This window comes from Ambystoma mexicanum, chromosome 5p, assembly GCF_040938575.1.
Source record: "Ambystoma mexicanum isolate Mex_15411 chromosome 5p, UKY_AmexF1_1, whole genome shotgun sequence".
Classification (NCBI taxonomy): Eukaryota; Metazoa; Chordata; class Amphibia; order Caudata; family Ambystomatidae; genus Ambystoma; species Ambystoma mexicanum.
In genome coordinates, this window is record NC_090930.1 from 328,549,893 (window position 1) to 328,564,409 (window position 14,517).

General features: G+C 47.5%; 1 protein-coding gene across 1 annotated transcript in view; it reads right to left on the reverse strand.

The window, feature by feature from the left end:
• Nucleotides 1-14,517, reverse strand: part of FMR1 (fragile X messenger ribonucleoprotein 1) — an 821,120-nt gene that overhangs the window by 237,293 nt on the left and 569,310 nt on the right. The gene's annotated exons all lie outside the window — the stretch shown is intronic.

Here is a 14,517-nt window from a genome sequence, read left to right on the forward strand (position 1 = left end):
ATATATGTATGGGATACATTACTCACCGTAATCGTATTTCTGATGCTTGTATCTGCTTAGATTCACATGCTGTGCATAGGCCGACATCTAGTGGAAGCTACAGAGTATTACAGTTTGTTTTTCGAAACTTGAAAATGGGCGTCGACACAGGGCGTGCCAGTAATACTATCCCTAGTGTGACATCCACTGTACCCAAGATCCCTCACGCGTCTAGGATCCTCAGATTGTATTTTTTCTGACATGAGGTAGCATGAGGAGTAGCGTGAGTACAGATAATACAAGCAGATAGAAAGGTAAGACTACAAGCAACCATGCGCCTTCTCTCAGAGGGGAGGAAGGGTGGGTCGCATGTGAATCTAAGCAGATACAAGCATCAGAAATACGATTACGGTGAGTAATGTATCCCTTCTGAGGCTTGTGGAATCTGCTTAGATCACATGCTGTGCATAGATTAGCGAGCAGTACCTGAAGAAGGAGGTGGGATGTGAGAAGGGTCATGAGCAAATAAGTGTCTTAGAACCGCTTGTCCCACTTGTGTATCTGCCTTGGAATGGGTGTCAATGCAGTAATGCTGAGTAAAAGTGTGAATAGAGCTCCAAGTAGCTGCTTTGCAAATGGTGTCAAGGAGTACATTTGCAATGAAAGCCAGAGTGGCCCCAATGCCTCTAGTAGAGTGGGCTCTTGGTGTGAAAGGCAGAGTTCTTTCAGAGAGTGAGTAACACAGTTGGATACAGTTAATAATCCACTTCGAGATGGCACCTTTAGAGACGCGATCCCCCTCTCTGCCTGTAGCTACGGAGACAAACAGTTGATCTGTTTTTCTTAGCGGTCTGGTCTTATTTACATAGTAGAGGACCGCCCTACGCACATCTAGGGTATGTAGTTTCACCTCAGCCGAGCTTTGAGGGTCCTGGAAGAAAGCCGGAAGCTCGATGGACTGGTTTACGTGGAATTTAGATATAAACTTAGGTGAGAACCTAGGGTGTGTGCGTAAAACCAGCTTGTCTTTATGGACAGTAAAGAAGGGATCCTGCACTGACAGAGCCTGAATTTCACTGACCCTTCTTATAGAAGTAATAGCTACTAAGAAGGCCGTTTTATAAGTCAGGTGTTTGAGACTGCTTTTATGCATGGGTTCGAAAGGGGGGCCCATGAGCTTGGCTAGCACCACATTAAGGTCCCACCCTGGTGGTGGGTTTGAAATAGGAGGGTGAAGTCTCTTTACTCCTTCCATGAAGGCTTTAACTACTGGTACTTTCCACCACGAAAATTTGCTATGGGAAGTGGTGTAAGCCGACAGGGCTGCCAGGTGTACCTTCAGTGAGTTAAAAACCAAGCCTGCATCCAGCAGGTGGAGCATGTATGTAACAATAGTGGAAGGAGTGCAATCAACCGGGTTGATTGATCTACTCTGGCACCAGATAACGAACCTCTTCCAATTGTCAAAGTAACAGTGCCTTGTGTTTGGTTTCCTAGATTCCTTTAGGATGTCCATACACCTCTGTGGCAAATTGAGATGTCCAAACTCTATGACCTCAGGAGCCATGCTGCCAGGTTCATTGAGTTGGGTTGCTGGTGCACTGTTTGACCTTGGTGCTGGGACAGTAGGTTGTACCAGGCTGGAGGTTTGATGGGCTCGCATACCGCCATCCTGCGTAGGTGTGGAAACCACGGTTGTCTTGCCCACATGGGAGCAACTAGGACTAGCGTCATCGACTCTCTGTTCATCTTGTTCACCACTTTCCTGATGAGGAGTTGGTGGAAAAGCGTACGCAAACATCCCTGACCAGTTCATCCACAGGGCGTTCCCCTGGGAGTCTGGTTGGGGGAACCTGGATGCAAATCCTGGGCATTGTCTGTTTTCGCTTGTGGCGAATAAGTCTATAGTGGGGAAACCCCACTGAGAGAAGATATTTTCTACGACCTCTCTGTGTAGAACCCATTCGTGTTCCTCTGGGAGGGAGTCTCTGCTCAGAGCATCCGCTAGGGAATTGAGCTCCCCTGGAAAATGTTGTGATGACAGGAAGATGTTCCGTCTGAGTGCCCATATCCAGATTTTCTGGGCAAGCTTGGACAGATTTGGCGAGCGAGTCCCTCCTTGCTTGTTCAGGTAGAACATGGCTGTTGTGCTGTCCGTCCGGATTTGCACTGACAGGTTTAGTAGGTGGGGCTCGAACGCCTGAAGCGCTCTGAATACTGCCAGAAGCTCTAGCAGGTTGATGTGGTTCTTGGACACTGAGTGAGACCAGAGACCCTGAGCTGTGTGGTGGAGATGGTGAGCTCCCCACCCCGTCAGGCATGCGTCTGTAGTGACTATTGCCTGTACCTCGGGATCGTAAAAGGGTTTCCCCTGTGCGAGATTCTCTCTTGTCCACCAGTGAAGGCTTTGTACCAGTGTTGGTTAAACGACCACTAGATCGTCCCACTGACCACTTGCCTGAGACCACTGTTTCGCCAACCATTCCTGCATGGGACGCAGGCGCGTGTGGGGGGGACCAGGTAAATACATGACGCCATCATGCCCAGTAAACGCATTGCTTTGCGTACCGTTATTTGTTGACCGGGCTGATAATGCGGAATTTGCAGTAGTATATTCTGAATTCTTTCTTCTGAAGGAAAGGTCAACCCCTCTTGGGTATCTAGGATTGCTCCTAGGAATTGTTTTGAGGTGCTTGCCACTAGGCTTGACTTTTTCTCGTTGATTGAGAAGCCTAACTCGTGAAGGAGGTTGATAGTCCTTTGAATGTTTGACCTGCAAATTCCTGGGATTTCCCCCGTTATGAGCCAGTCGTCCAGATAAGGGTACACTGGGATTGCCTCCCTGCGTAGGTGTGCAGCCGCCACCGCCAGTACCTTGGTGAATACCCTTGGTGCTGAAGCTATCCCGAAGGGCAGTACCTTGAATTGGTAGTGTCGGCTGTCCACCTTGAAGCGCAAATACTTTGTGCGTTGGGAACATGGAAATATGAAAATAAGCATCTTTCATATCCAAGGTTGCCATGTAATCCCCCTTTTTTAGGAGGGGGATTACCTCTTGTAGCGTGGTCATACGAAATTTTTGGGGCTTGACATACTTGTTGGCAGGCCGTAAGTCCAATACTGGGCGCATTGTCAAATCTTTCTTTGGCACAAGGAAGCAAGTTGAATAAATACCCTTGTTTACCTGGTGTCCCGGGACGAGTTCTATCGCGTCCTTTTCTAGCAGAATGGTGATCTCGTTGAGGAGAATCTTCTGATGTTCTAAAGAGTGTACTCTTTGTCATGGAGGATGGATCCGGGGACGCTGCAGTAGTTCTATACAATATCCTGTGGATACTGTTGACAGCACCCATCTGTCTGATGTGATCCCTTCCCAAGCCTGGGTGAAGTTGGAAATGCGTCCCCCTACTGGGGTTGCGTGAGAAGGGACCCTGAACTGAGCGTCACTGCTTTGATGGAGGCGTGCCGCCTCCCTTGTTGGGGCTGCCTCTGCCTTTACCACGACCTCTATTACCCCTGGCGTAACCCTGGGTAGACTGTTGGTTGTTGTTCCACTGTGTACCCTGCCCTTGGGAATAGGTAGAGCCTCTCTGGGAATTTTGGCCGCGTGGGCGACAAAAAATACTATTCCCTCTCTGGTTAGGGGGTTTATTGGTTAACTGGCCAAGGAACTTGAGTGTTTCGTATTCGTCCTTGGCATTCTTCAGTGCGTCATCGACCGCCTTACCAAACAACAGATCGGTTTCCACCGGTTTGTCCAACAATGATGCCTGGGTTTCTGCCTTAAAACCAGACTGCCGTAACCATGTATGTCTTTTGATAACAGTGCCTTCCGCTATCAATCTGCCTGCGTTGTCCGCGTCGTCGAAAGTTGCTTTCAAAATGCAACCAGACACGGCTCTACCCTCTGCGGAAATCCGAGCTAACTGGCCCTTTAAAGGTTCAGGAGCAGAGGCTATGAGTGCCGCGACTTCTTCCCACTGATGGCAGTTGTAGCTGGCCAACAGGGTGGTGGAGTTTGCAATCCTTGCTTGATAGGTGGACGTTGAGGCTACTTTCCTGCCGAAACCGTATAGTTTTTTGCTCTCCATGTCGGGAGGAGCTTCGGACGATGACAAGGGTGTTCCAGCCCTCTTACGAGTGTTGGTGACAACTAGGGAGTCTGGCTTCAGATGTCCTCTTATATAGAGAGGGTCAGACTGGGCCGCCCTGAAAAGTTTTTCAACCCTGGGATTGACTGCTCTGGTGAGGTTCGGGTTCACCAGGGACGGTTCTATTCTCCGCTGAATAGATTTAAGGATAGGGATGGTCTGGGCAACAGGCCTCCTTTCTCCCACTAACTCTTCTGCGAAGTCCCTTTCCTCCTGGACACCGTGGGTGGCAATGTGGAAATGTTCTGCTGCGCGTGCGAGAACCTCGTTTAGGAGGGGTTGGTTATCGACCGGGGAGTCGGTAACCGGGGCTTCGTTCTCTACCGGGGAATCTACTCTATGTTTCCGGGTCCTCCTCTTCCTCTTCCTGGTCCTCATCATCCCCATAGTAGGCCGTCCCGGTTTGCTCTTCTATCATACCAAATTCTTGGTCCTCACAAAAGGAAGCCTCTCCTTGATACAATGAGTATGGTCTTGCGTATGGTTGTACCTCGAAGGGTTCTGACCTCATCGGAGTTTCAAACCGGGGCTTTTTACTCGGGGGGATAGGATCAGTAGAGCCTGAGGGTGTCGACCCCTGTGGATCATACGAGAGGAAATGTTCTGGATTTTTATCATAAAAATCTGCCAAAGAAGACATTCTTGACATGACCCTATCTATGTCTTCACTGGACCATTTTTTGGAACTGGGAATGACTCTCTCAGCAAGTCTATGGGATTTATCTTGAGTAGCTTTGCTGGTTTTAGACATATCAGCAGACCTGGTTTTGTCTGTCTGTTTAGGGGGAGTGGTGTGTTTCACAGGTGTGAAAGAGTACAAAGGTTGTTTCTTCTGCTGTTTTCCCCCTCCCCGTGAGTGGAAAAATGTTTTCCCTGTCCTTTAGTGGCTCCGGAGTTTTTCGACGCCTGGCGTCGAGGCTCGGGGGTGGTGTCCCTGTCCTTCGAGCGTGGGGCCTCGCTGGTTTTAACTGCGGGCTCCGACTCCTGGAGCGCGGCCTGGGGGTGGAAGTCGTCTTCGTCTTCCGACGATCGAACTTCTGTTAGCCTAGGGAGTGAGGCACTCTTGGCAAGAGTGGATGATTGCCTGGAGTCATGTGGCGATCTTGATCGAGAGCGCCCAGAGGACACCGAATCGGACCGTTCTGTTTGTGCCTCTTTCCGAGAACTCGACGTCATCGAGTCTCGGTTGGACTTAGTGTGTTTAGTGTGTGTAGTATGTGATGCGCTTGTGTCGCCGGGGGTCTTCCCCATAGCCGCCCTGCCGGACGACCTTCTGAGGTCGGGGACCTGCGCTCGGCTGTCTTTCGACGCCGTAATGCCCTTGCCGTCCGAAAGTACGGCGTCGCTGAAGGCGCCCTCCGCTGCCATGGCCGTCTGCCTGGCGTGGTGGGCCCAACGTTTCGTCGAACGGTCCTTAAGTGTCTTAGGTTTAAACCTACTACACGCTCTGCAGTTCGCTTCGGGGTGGTCCCTCGGCAAGCAGAGATTGCACGTGGCGTGCCTGTCGACCCAAGGGTATTTGCGATTGCACTTGGGGCAGAATTGAAAAGGGGTACCCACCTTGAGGCAGCAGGCTGTTAAGTGTAGGAAATGTATAAGGTGTACCTATATACCAAGAGTGTAGAGTATGTACCACCCCCCACTCTCCCTACTTGCAGGGCCGAGGCCAGAGGCCTTCCAAGGCCCGGGCCGAGGCCAGCGTCCTTCCGAGGCCCAAATCCGTCATGCAGCAGCCGACGGTCGATTTCTTCTCCAGCCGGCGTCGAAGTTCGACATTGGGGTGGGAAAGGATGTCAATAGATTATTATTTTTACATTTTTAGCAAAAGTATGGCTAAGGCCAGGGGACTCCGCAAAATGCTTCCGACCAGTATGGCGGAAAAAAACAATCTGAGGATCATAGACGCGTGAGGGATCTTGGGTACAGTGGACGTCACACTAGGGATAGTATTACTGGCAAGCCCTGTGTCGACGCCCATTTTCGAGTTTCGAAAAACAAACTGTAATACTCCGCAGCTTCCACTAGATGTCGGCCTATGCACAGCATGTGATCTAAGCAGATTCCACAAGCCTCAGAAATATATATATACACAATTTGCAAGATGCTAAATTGAACCCACCACTTATAGGTGTGCTGTATATTTAACCACCAGGATGTCCACAACCTTAAGTCCACCAAATTCCTTGTATCATACACTCTTGTTGGTCGACTTGAAGAGAGCCACTCTCTCTTTATTCCAAATGCCACCTCCCTTGACTAATACTGAAGAGCCTAAATCCTTCACCACTTGTTTAGGCTCAGAAAACAGTGCAGCTCCTTTGCGAACCTTGGTGGGAAGTTTGATCTTAATCCAATCACCCTCTTCAATTTTGAGTTCTCTACAGCAGTTCTTTTGATCATATCGCTCTTTGGATCTGACACCTGATTCAGGCATTTTCCTTCTCACTGTTTCCAGATCCACTCCAACCATTTTTGACTTGCCCATCCAACCCGGACACAAATGAGAATTGGGCTTTCTACCTCTCAACATCTCAAACTGGGTTAAACCCGTGACACTGAGGAGTTATCCTATACTGGAACGTCCATTCCATCACTGTCCTCACCCAATCCCCACCAGTAGCTACCGCGATTCTAATAGCTTCTATAAGAGTCCTGTTGAAGCGTTCTACACACCCATTACTTTAGGGATGATATAAGGAAGTGTTGACTTGTTCTATCCCACGCCTATCCAAGAAATCTCTGAACTCCTTAGACACTAATTGGGAACCATTGTCAGACAAACACCTCCTAGGAAACCCTTCTCTCCAGAATAACTGTTCCAGGAATGTCATAATGCTACTGCTGGAAATCTCTTTAAGTACACATATTTCTGGCCATTTTGATAATAAATTCATAACCACCAATAAATAGCTATCTCTGGCACCTCCAATGTTAAATGGACCTAAAAGATCCAAAGCAATTTCATCCCATGGGACACGGGGACATTCCCCGATTATCATGGGGACCTTCTGTACACTTAATCCTTTGTTTCCTTCCACACACTCCGAACACACTTTAACCTGTTCCTCGATATCTTTGTCAATACCAGGCCACCAGAATTCAGATCTCACTAATCCTTTTGTTCTAGCCAGGCCTAGATGTCCAACATGGGCCAGATCTATTACATGTGTTCTCATTCCACATGGAACAACCATCTGATGTCCTCTATGCAGATAGTTATCGTGAGTCCATAAGTCCTCCTTCACTCTAGAAAATCCACCCATGTCACCATTGTAATTCTTTATCTTACCTTCCCTCACCAGTGTCAGTATCCTTTGGTAAACCACATCTTCACTACTAGCAATGTCCCAATCATCCTTCTTCAAAGTCTCATGTACTCGAAATATCTCTGCAGTCTCCTCTGGGACTAACTGGCCCTCACTGGTATGACCTTCTCGGTGAACCGACCTTGACAGGGCATCTGCAACCACATTGACCTCGCCACTGATATGGAGCATGGTAAATTGTAAGCCTTGTAGCGCTGTGACCTACTTCATAATGCGCCTTGATACACCTTCCAAACCACCTTTGGTAAAGATACCAACTAATGGTTTATGATCAGTGCAGATCGTAAACTCCCTGCCCCACAAAAACCTTTTAAACTTTTCAACTCCCCAAATACAGGCAAGAGCTTCTTTTTCAACAATAGAATATCTACTTTCAGGCCCCTTCAACGACCTGGAAGCAAATGCCACAGTATGCAAACCAAGTGAGTCTTCCTGCATGATGACAGCCCCAACACCATAATCACTAGCATCAACAAAAAGCAATGTGCGTTTCCCTTCTTCAAATGTTTTCAGAATGGGTGCGTTGACAATGGATTCCTTTATCATATCAAACTCCTTCCTACAATAATCACTCGATTTAAAAACCACCCCCTTGCGAGTGAGCATTCTCATATGACTTGACATGCCTGATAGGCCCTTAATAAATTTGCCATAAAATTCAACTAAACCCAGAAATGATAAAACATCTGCCTTTGACTTGGGCTCTTCCATCCTTCTTATGGCTTCAATAGCTTCCTCTTTCGGTTTGACACCTTCACCCGTAATCTCATGGCCTAGGTAAACTACCTTGTTGGCTTTAAATGTACACTTTTCTAAAGCAACAGTGAGACCAGCCTCATTCAAAATGTGTAACACTCTTTTCAGCCGTTGATCATGTTCCATCTCATCACTGCCACACACCAGTACATCATCTTGATAGCACATCACTCCTTTTTCTCCCCCAAGTAATCTGTGCATAATGCTCTGAAACGCACTTGCCGTCGAAACTAAACCAAACGGCATGCGCACACATCTAAACAGACCAATGGGTGTGATGAATGCCGTGAGGTCTCTAGAATCAGGGTGTAACTCAATCTGGTGATAGGCAGATTTTAAGTCTAAGATAGAGAATACATTGGAGCCAGACACACCTACAAGTAAATCATCTATTCTGGGTAATGGAAACCTGTCTGCCACCACCATACTATTCAGATGTCTTTGGTCAATACATAGTCTCAATGATCCATTGGTTTTCCTGACCACCACAATGGGGCTAACCCACTCAGAGGCGTCTATTTTCTCAATGACTCCTTCACTTTCCATTCTCTTTAATTCTTCCTCTACACCTTCTTTAAGAGCTAGAGGAATGGTACGCAATTTTGCAATTTTCGGCACTACCCCCCTTTTCAACCGGATTTTATGGACAAACCCTTTCAAGCATCCCAATTTGTTGTAACCTTTTTTCGTTTGTACATCTGATATTCTCACCCCTCACAGACAAAACTTGCTCAGGATGACTCGCTTCACGTCTGATTTTCAACTCAGCTTGGTCACTCCATGAAAGCAACTCTCCCCCTTTATTGGTAACATATATGGTACCTGTGGATTTCCTATCTTTAAACTGCAGTTTGGCATTAAAACACCCTATGATTTCTATGGGTATATCACCATATGCATTCACTCTGACACAGTTCTCCCACAGGGTACAACAATTGAACTTCTCCTTCCACACTTGCACACTTATCAGTGTATAGTCCGCCCCACTATCCATGAGCATTGATATGGGTATTCCTCGAATTAGCACAATAGCATAAGGCTTTATCTTTTTCACTTTCCCATCAATGGCATTCACGGTAAACACAACTTCCCTACCAATCTCACTATAAGATTCATCCTCATGGTTTGTACTGACATCAAACACCTGACCTGAACTAGAATTAAAATTTTTACAACATCTGGCAATATGACCTCTCATGCCACAATCATTGCATATAATATGTATTGCGAAACAATCCTCGTCATATGCAAAATGTGATAAGCTCCCACATCTGTAACACCTCCTAGCTGGGAGACCTCTAGGTGATCCAGCTTCTCTAAAACCCTTGAAGGAATTGGATTCCCTAGTCAATCCTCTGTTGTCTTTTGAAGGTACCCATTGACGATTCCAGCCCCTGCCAGCTGATGGCTTGCTCTCCTGTCGATCCTCGAACCTTTTACCAGGCTGCATAGAGCGTCTTGGAGTTCCTGAACCCATTCTCTGGGCAACTTTTGAGACTTTCTGGATTGCACCTTCACACTCCTCTATTTTGGGTTTCTCAATGCCCGTCTGATTGTCTACTTGGAGCACCTTTATGCAATTGTCAGTATGTTCCACCATCTTTGCAATCTCGATTGCTCTATCCAAAGTGGGATCTCTCTCCTTCCACAATTCTTTCTTGATGTTGTCATTGTTACATTTGATCATCAATTGATCCAGTAGGTGCTCATCCTGGCAGTGGTTAAACCTACACTTAACTTCCAACCCCCTCAAAGCCGTAATAAAATCTTCGATACTCTCTCCATACTTCTGACACCTGGTGGCAAATTTGTACCTCTCCAGTATAATGTTTTCCTCAACCCTATAATGTTTGTCTAGTTTTTCTAAAGTCTTCTCATATGGACCTGCATCCGGCATGTCTATGGGCTCTGGCAATTTTCTCGAAACCTCCTGCCCTGCCGTCCCTAAACAATGGAACAGCAGCGCCTCTTTGCGCTCATTGGAATAATTGGTACCAAAGACAGCCAGCGCATATTTGTGGAAGCCTTCCTTCCAGTCCACCCACCGCACTCTGGGCTCACCAGGGACCGGCACAAAGAACACTGGTGCAGGCACATTTGCCATGTTCCAAAACAGTTGAGTTTGTGTCAAAAATGCAATGAGGCAGTTCTATATGCAAAATCGCACGTCACCCGACAAGATGATGCTAAAAAAAAAATAAAAAATAAAAAAACGCTGTAAAACTCACCAACCAGCTCTGTTCCCATGAAAACACCTTCTCCCAGCATCCGAAGCAAGCAACAGATTGTCCAGTGTGGACCGGGCAGAGTACGTGAGAATCAGCGTACTGCTGCGTAGCACCGAAATACGGAAGTCACAAGAAAACAAAAATGGCTGCCACGTCGTTGGGACCGCTTTTCCAATGCGTGCTGGCGTATTAGTGTAGATATGCACCACCTCCACAGAGGCCGCGTCGCCGGGTTCTACCTTCCAAGGCTGGGACAACCCGCGGCAGCTACAAGCAACACGTGCAGCTGTGACGTTGTCTCTCCTCACCAGGTACTCGCGAGCTGGCGGTACTTTCAAACAATAACAATCGCGTCATGCAAAACGCAGGCCAGCAGACAAAAATGCACACATGAGGGACAGCCTGGGGTCGGCAACTACCTTCATTCCTCTGTGCAGGTCCAGGTCGGGTCTCCGCTCGCAGCGCTCCTGCTGTGACAATGCGAGCAGCTGGCCACTAATTCGGGTCTCCAGCGAGCTCCAGTCGCTGCGGTGGCCTTCCACACCAGGGAAACCACATGAATGTGCCGGGGGTCGTCTGGCAGGTTCGATCCCATCCTCGTCACCAACTGTTATGTAGGGAAGTAACACAGGCAGAGACAGTAATGTCGTTCAAGTCCTTTATTCACTACGCTGGTAACGACCCCCGGCAGGAGGCTGTACAATTGTCCTCTTTAACTCCTTCCCTCACTCCGCTGGAACATAGAACATTTGAGTCATGCAGGATCTATGTTCCACAGTAACTAACAGTGATGGAATGCTGGTCAAACTAATGCAATGTTAAAAGCACACAACATTCAACCCATACTGAACATTTTATTAAGTGATACCTTTCATGACAGTACCTACCCTAACACCTACCAGGTAGTTTGGGGTAAAGGTATTGCAGGGAGAGGGATACTCCGTCTCGCTATTAGGTGTCCCACTCCCGCCCGAAGACCCCTCACTTAGGTGATCCTCCCACACTGGTCCATCCCAAGGAACTGGATCCAAAAGTGATGGTTGTGTCCTGACCACCTGGATGACAGATCCCAGAGGACTAGTGGGTGAGACACCTTCTGGTTTCTCAAAGTCCTGATACAAATGCATGGGTAGCAAATTGGACTACCTTTGCGGATGCAACATGGCAGTACACCTCAATTCAGAATGTTTGTATGCTGGGTTTGCACTCCCTCCCACACAACCTGGCTTCAGTTTTCTGTAGCTTCTGTTCCTTTTAATTGTGCGATACCTGCAGCGAGCTTAGAATGGTCTCTGGAACCAAAGGTCCTGAGCCCTGTTCTGGGCCTTTTTGCTAAATGCGATTTTCAGTACCCCTGAATACTCCTTCCCCGCACCAGCTTCCAAAGAAACATGCGTAAATACACCTATACTCTCCTGCTACAGGCTTTCTCGGCTGCTCTAATTTGTTTGGTGAAGACCATCGGCACCAAAGAAAGATTGAACATCAGGACCTTGAATTGATAGTGAAATGTTCCCATCACGAACCTCAGATATTCCTGTGCTTGAGATGCATTAGCGCTTTGGGGAAGGGTCCTGAATGTACAGGGACATCAAACAGTCCTGGAGATAAAGGGTGTGAAGGATCTGGGCCAGAGCGACCATATTGAGCTTGTCCTTAAGCAGGTTCGTGCTCAGGAGCGTTAGATACAGAATGGTGCGCAAGCACTGGTCCTCCTTCTGAGCCGGAAAGTACAGAGAATACCAACCGTTGCCTCTTTCTGAATGGGGCACCAGCTCTTTGATTGACCTCTTCTAACAGGAGAGTCCAGACGCAAAGAGAGGTTGGTCAGGGGATGATGTGTAGGGCAGTGAACAAGGAGGAGGCAATAACTCTGCATCACTACCTGTAAGCCCCAAGCATCGGATGTCGTACGCGGCCATTACTCTAATAGGAAGATCCCCTCCCACAAACTGTGACTGATTACCATCTGGTAAGGCTGTAGAGGCCATGGCTTTTTGTTTCATTTTTATATATAATAAAACAATATGGGTAATCCATCAGAGAAAGTGTGGTCGGATGATTAGACCCCACCTTAATGTACAAACAAGTGCCCTGCTGCATCAGACTTCTGATCTGGAGAACTGCCCTTCAGGGGCATAGGGCAGGTTCAAAGTTTGCATGTGCTCGGTGTGCGAACTGCTGAGACACAGTCACTGCAGTTAAAGGCTCCACTGATCTCCCACACCTAGCCCCAAAAAAAAAGAAGAAAAATGGTGGCTCTATCCATCTCGTGGTGGGGTAATCTCCAAAAATAACCCATACCTGGTTTTGGTATGTTGACTGAGGGCGCACACAGTTATTAAAGCTACATTAAATTGGTTACAATGTTAACTGTAATGAATCCGGAGCAAGACTCGGACACAGACATTGTGATGATTGCTATGGACTTAAAGCAAAAGAAGGGTTGGAGAAAGACCTGTCTCGCGCTAACACTATGTGGGGTTTCCCTGCTTCAACAAAACTAAAAGAGGTCAGTGTTAGAATGTCCAAAAATAAAGAGTTCTCTGTCCTGTGTCCAAAATCCTAGCCTGACCCATATAGCTAAACTTAAGAAAAAGTGCAAAGGGATAAAGTCTTTCCACTGGCCATCTGTAGTCTTCTTTAATTTGCCAACAAAGATCCAAAAGGTACACAAATTAACAAATGATGAAAGTTTCACAGCTCTCAGAATTCCATTCCCTTGGGTTTTCAATTGCTCTTCAGCTCTCAACCACAGTTTATTTCCTCAGCAAATGGCAACTTTCCAATCAACAATCAAGGGGGTATGGTCCACTTCCCATAGCATCACACACTCAAGGATTTTCCTCACCCATTGATTTACTCCACAGTTCATAGTTCTTTTACAATTATTCCACTCGGTGGCCGATTCCCCTTCCCCTAGATTTCACTTTCTTGAATTGAGAAGCAAGTCTCCAGACACGCATTCACTTTGGCCTGGTTTACTCTCCTGCCAGGACATTAAAAGTTACTTTTCCTTTCAGGTATGGTTCTCCAGACTCGCCTTCACAATGTTCCACACATATATTTGGGTGGGAGGCCAGACTCGCACAGTGCCTGGTTTATGCTCCTGCCAGAACTTTTCACACCATCTTTCACAACGTAGATGGGTTTCAGACATGCACACTTTACTAGGCAACAGCCTTTTCCATACCTTTTTCATCAATTGGGTCAGTTACCTTCTCCTTCGTTACTTTCTCTTTTTATCATAGGGATTTGTGCCCACTTTAGCAGACCGCTTGACTTTCCCCTTGGCGTGTGGTATTCACCCTGAAGCACCCCAGCGGCCCGCTTTTCCCTTTTGGGCTCACCGGTTTATTTCGGCTGCTCCGTTGTTCTTTGCGTCGTCCTGTGGTTGCTATGGCTTGCCAGCTTTTCGGAACAGCATTCCGCCCTTTCTCTGCATCTCACCTGGTCTCCTCCGTCTCCCGACAGTCTCACACTGTCCTCGACCTCACTATGGCAGACCTCTGGCTTCTCGGCTTCCTCTGGACAGTTTTTCCAGAAACCTATCGGCATCAGGCAGCACTCTGCTTGCTTTCTAGCTTCCAACTGGCTCCGCTTGCAGCAAGGTTTTCACTGCAGCATCTCTGCCTTTGCGGTGTCTCTCTCATTCGCACAGCTGATGGGTATTTACATGTTCCGCTATTATGAAGCTCCTGCCAACAACTAGAAGCCAACGTAGGCTTCCTGGTTCTAGTAATCTTCATCACTATGGTCTTCTATCTTGTCTCAGTACTATGGTATAATTTTTCAGAAGGAACCCCGATGTCATTACAAGATGGTTGTAAGGATCCAATACCACAATGAGCCATGCCAGTCTGTGAACTTAAGTGGCGTAATAGCCGGAGTGCAAAGGTGGATACAGCGTTTCTTGCAACCAGTCTCGCTCCCTCTCATGAGGGTCTTCTCCCCCCACATGATTCTCTCTCGGGGTTGCGATCAGGTAGCGGCTGTCCTTTCCTGGCCCTATGGGAAGAGAGTTTCCACAGACTAAGGGACAGAATTAGGATTGACATTGGACATTGTGACTTTTAC